Here is a 5,832-nt window from a genome sequence, read left to right as displayed (position 1 = left end):
TATCAGGTTTAACTGCATATAGTCAAAACTGCCCTTGAAAATTTACTGAGCCGTCCAAAAGCACATGATGCATGGTTTTGTGTATGCAGTCTGGGACATAAATATGTATGTGAAAACTATGTATCATTAAATCCCGGGATCACATTCAGAGCAGTGCAGTAAAATGCTAAAGCCATGAGAAGTGGGGAAGGGAAATTCCGTTAGGGAATCCCAAATGTATTTCTATCTTCTCATGATCACCAAACTCTGGGATGTGCTGAGTCTTCCTAGTAGCCTGCATTATTAAAAATTTTCTCTCTTTCTGTCTGCCTCTCTTTTTTTTCAACATGGAGTCACTGTTGTAATGCTATCTCACTATAGCTAAATATTCTGTGAATCTTTTCCTGACTCCCTTAGACAGTATCAGCCTCATAGAATCCTTTTTTTTTTTTTTAAATTCCAGTGTAGTTAACATAGAGTGGTGTATTAGTTTCAGGGGTACAACACAGTGACAAAGCTTCATAGGTTTCTATTTATATCTCTACCATCACACCTATCAGGTCATACTTTTCAAGGTATCTGTTCTATCCAATGGACTGAGAATTCCTCCAGATATGACCCATATCATCTCTGTCACTCTACCCATAGCACCCAGGACAGTTCTTTTCTTCTTTTTTTAAGATTTTATTTATTTATTTTAGAGAGAGAGAGAAAGCAGGGAGAAAGGGCAGAGGGAGAGGGAGAAGCAGACTCCCTGCTGAGCAGGTAGTCTGATGCAGGTCTTGATCCTAGGACCTGGGATCATGACCTGAGCTGAAGGCAGACACTTAACAGACTGAGCCACCCAGATGCCTCGCCCAGGACAATTCTTAGCAAACACATGACCAATGTTTCTCGAAGCATATTCCATCGATAAGCATCAGACTCACCTAGGGGACCTCTTAAAATGCAAGTTCGTGAACGAGAAATAACAATTTAAATTTAATCTTTAAGTTTCTGATTCAGCATTCCTTGGGTTGGATTCAGGAAGCCCTAGTTTCAAGGCACTTCCCAGATGATATTGACACAAATGTAAGTGTGGCCTCTTTTCTCATACCTTCTCTGTCTACACACGTGCCCCAGAGGTGTGACCTCCCCTATTGACTTAAGGTAAGACATGGGGGTGGGCAGCAGAACTGAGATGTAGGGGAGTGTTGCTGGCACTGGGACAGGAACGCTGGGGAGGAGTTGGAAGGAGGGCTTGAATTTTGCAGAGGTTGTGCACCCTGGTCTGTGCCCTTGAGTCGGGATTCCTGCAGACATCATATAGTATGGCCATAATGATTATTGTGGCTCATTCTTTGATATTCATTTCATCTCTTTTCCATTGAATTGCAGCTAGGCAAGTTGGGAAATTGCTCTCAACTCAAGGTGCAAACCCAATGGGTATGAGGATAAACTTATCCCTTTTGCCAGTTATGGTTCAAACACTTCAACCTGCCTGAAATTCAACTAAAGGGTTATTGGAGTCTTTTAGGAAACGTCCTTGCTTTCAAGAGCTAGGTTGTAAGCCAGAAAATACATGGCTCCGAATGCTGCTGACAATTTTCTAATGACCTGGGAGGAGCATGTAGCCTTATAATAATAGTAACTGGTTTCATCTTGTTTCATATTTTCTTCTCTTCCCCTATGATCCTCTGTATTGTTTCTCAAATTCCTCATATCAGTGAGATCATATGATGATTATTTTTCTCTAAAACCAGAGAGGGAGACAAACCATAGGAGACTGTTGATCTCAGGAAACAAACTGAGGGTTGCTGGAGGGGAAGGGCGTGGAAGGGATAAGGTGGCTGGGTGGTAAACATTGGGGAGGGTATGTGTTATGGGGAGTGCTGTGATTTGGTAAGACTAATGATTCACAGACCTGTACCCCTGAAACAAATAATATGATATATGTTAATAAAAAAATTTTGAGTACAGTTAAAAAAATAATAATAGCAGCTGATCTCTGGGTAACAGACCACAGTGATGCAAAGAACCTGGGTCACTGTCATTGATGACATTTTGAAAAATTGTGGTAAAATACACAAAACATAAAATTTACCATCTTCACACCTTTTTTCAGTGTACACTTCAGTGTTGTTCTGTCTGTTCTTACTGTTGTGCAACCACAATACTATCCCTCTCCAAGACTTTTTCCTCTTCCTCAACTGAAATTCTGTACTCATTAAACACTAACTCCCCATTCTCCCTCCCTACCCAGCCCCTGACAAGCACCGTTTTACTTTCTGTATCTATGAATTTGATTGCTCTAGGAACCTCATTTAAGAGGAATGATTGCTCTAGGAACCTCATTTAAGAGGAATCATAAATATTTGTCCTTTTAAAAAAGATTTTATTAATTTATTCATGGGGGACTGAGAGAGAGAGAGAGTGAGAGGAAGGCAGAGGGAGAAGCAGGCTTCCTGTGGAGCAGGGAGCCCAGTGTGGGACTTGATCCCAGGACCCTGGGATTGCGACCTGAGCCGAAGGCAGACGCTTAACCCACTGAGCCACCCAGGCACCCAATATATGTCCTTTTGTCACTGGTTTATTTCACTTAGATTAATGTCTTCAAGGTTCAACTACATTGTAACAGGTGTAAAAATGTCCTCCCTTTTTAATGCTGAATAAAATGTCTATTGTCTGTTGATACCACATTTTGTTTATACATTTATCTGTCTATGGATGCTAGGATTGTTTCCAACTTTTGGTTATTATGAATAATGTTGCTATGTACACAGGTGTACAAATATCTGTTTGAGTCCCTGCTCTCAATTCTTTTGAGTATATACCCAGATGTGGAATTGCTGGATCATATGGTAAGTTTATGTTCAATTTTTTGATGGATCGCCATATCAATTTTTCTAGCAGCTGCACCATTTTACATTCCCACCAGCAAAGGATGAGGGTTCTATGTTCTCCACTTCCTCACTAGCACTCGTTATTTTGTTTATTTGTTTGTTTTTCTTTGCAATAGTAGCTATACTAGTGGATGTAAAGTGTTTTCTCACCATGGTTTAAATTTGCATTTCCCTAATGGCTAGGCATTTAAGCATCTTTTCATGTACTCATTGGCCATTCATATATCTTCTTTGGATAAATGTCCATTCCAGTCCTTTGCCCCTTTTAAAATTAGTCCTTTTGTCTTTTTTTATTGTTGGGCTGTCCTTGATGACATTTTAAACTGCTGACTCAACCAGACTTGAAGCCTGCTCTGACTTTGTGCTCCTGGTTTTGTAATGCAGTGAACTACCCGTGGTTGACAGAATAATGGCCCATCAAAGATGCCCATGTCCTCATCCCTGGAATCTGTGAATATGTCCCCTTACGAGGCAAAAGGGACTCTGCACATATGGTTAAGATAAGGATCTTGAGATGAGAAGATGATGATGGATTATTCAGGTGAACCCAATATAATCACCAGACTCCTTATGATAGGGAGGCAGCAAGGTCAGAGTCAGAGAAGGAAGAATGGAAGCAAAAGTCAGAGTGACGCTGGGCCATGAGCCAGAAGATGTGGGCAGCCTCCAGAAGATGAAAAAGGTGAGGAATGAATTTCCTCTTAGATCCTTAGAAATGTAGGTCTGCCAACACCCTGATGTTAGTTCTGCAAGACTCACTTCAGACTTCTGACCTCCAGAACTATAAGATAATAAATTTGTGTTGTTCTAAGCTCCTGAGTTTGTGGCAATTTGTTATAGGAGCAATAGGAAACTAATACGCTACCTGACTGTTTAAATCAGAGTAGGCTTTAGGGTGGGTTGATTCAGCAGTTGAAAGGTATCATCAAGTACAACTCAACACCCAAAAATCCAAATCACCTGATTTAAAAAGAGGACAAAGTTTTCTGTTTTGTTTGTTTGTTTGTTTGTTTAATAGCCAAGAGCATCTTAACTGGTATATCAGGTAACCAACCATAAAACAGCCAATCCCAGACTTCTAGTAAATTCTAACTGCATAGTAACCATGCTTAGGGAGGTTGATAATAGGCAGTCATTTCATAATAAGGGAGTGGCTAGGAAAAGAAATTCTGATGTACATTATGATTAGAGAACAACCGGAATCACACTCGAGTGCTTGATTAATGAATGAATGAGATATTTTTGTTTAATTTGATTATGGGTATTTATAATTTCCTCCCTGGTTTAATGATTCTGTCATACTGACCCGTGGGTGCTGTGTATTCCTCACCAGATTCTGGGTTGGCATGTGTATTTGAGAGTGAATATGCATAGAAGTTGACTATTGCCCCAGAGGCTTGTCTTATAAACTCAGACTCTGTTCCAAATGCTATCTTGCTTCCCTCGGGGACCTTCTCCTTCCCTGTTATTTGTTGTTAAATCACTAGGCTGAGCTCAGTACCCAAACAACAGATCTTTCTCATCAGGTCCCAGAGGAAAAAGGTCTAGTCCACTCACCTTGGACCCCAAGTCCCCAGATCACTAATGAAACATACACTGTGTAAGCTCTCTAGGCCCAGGTTCTGATTTCACCTTGGATGGGCAAAAGTCCTTGTCTTAAGCCAAACCAAAAAGCCAAAACAGACAAGCTTGGTCCCTTCCTCTTCTGATGCCTAGGATTCCTGTTAATATTGGGTTTCCTGCCTGTACGCTCATGTGAGAGTAAGGGGAATTACAGAACAGTGCTGAAAAGTTTGTAAAAGACCCTCCAGCTGACTACAGGGAGAAGACCACTTTCTGGAAAACATAAGCCATCCCCGTGCCTAGAAGTGAAACCATTTCCTGGAAGAAAATTTTCCATTAATCAGGTATCGGTCTTCCCATGATGAGCTCCCAACAACTGGAGACACATTATTTTTCTTTCTAGGCTAACTAGTGATCTGAGTTGTAGATCCTTCACCCCCCTGGTGTCTCCCCAAGCTCCCCATGCTGCCGAGTCTGTAGACTCTTCATAGCAGGCCAGTCACTAAAGCTAACATATTGTCCTTGACAACTGCCACTCACATCTCAAGAATCATAAGAAATTGTGTATTTCTGTAAAAACAGGTCTCCAGTGAACCCCTTAACTCAAAACTCCAGGGCTCAAGAGGTGAAGCAGCCAGATCCACCCCCTCACATGCCCTTCAAAATTAACTTCAGATGCAGAACTTCATTGTCAGCTTGGGCTTTGAAGGAAGACAGGTGTAGGTTCAAGGCTTGATTCTCTCCCAATACTGGCTGGAAGTCATTTTGAGGTCATGTCACCATTCCAAACCTTGATGTCATTATCCATTAAATGGGGATAACAGTACTTACTTCACAGGATTGTTGGGGGCCTTCCATGAGATCACATGTGTATACATGCTCAGTAAAGGCGAAGGGAGTGGCAGAAATGTTTGTTGGGGTTGCTTGGGGGAAGTCATTATTTCTGACTGCAACTTTACAATAAACTCTTGATGAACAGCTCTGGAACTCCAGCCCAAATTCTCTAACCAGAGAGCACAGACCTTGTGCTTATAGTATTTTACCATCTCATTTGTTTTCGAGTTCTGCTAACTGTGAATTCACAGATTATTTTAGGGAGAAAGCAGCTCGTCTGCAATAAAGTCTGTATTAACTCTAACAGGTATCAGGTTACTACTTAGCCTAGAGGATCATACTGCTCAATTTGGCCAAACAATATTCCATTCCAATTGCATCATCTCTCTTCCCAGTGATCCCCAGGGCTAGCTTGACCAGGCTGGCTAAACAGGTGGCCCCTTCCTTTCCCACGGCTCCATGTGTTATTTCATATCACCTTCTTCTCATGGGAATATTCAGATTCAAGGGGAATGTGAATCTATCCCTATTTGAACTACAGACTACAGAAGATCAAGGTCTGTTTCCTTCTACC

This window comes from Meles meles, chromosome X (genome assembly GCF_922984935.1).
Source record: "Meles meles chromosome X, mMelMel3.1 paternal haplotype, whole genome shotgun sequence".
Lineage (NCBI taxonomy): Eukaryota > Metazoa > Chordata > Mammalia > Carnivora > Mustelidae > Meles > Meles meles.
Note: the sequence above shows the minus strand (reverse complement) of the source record.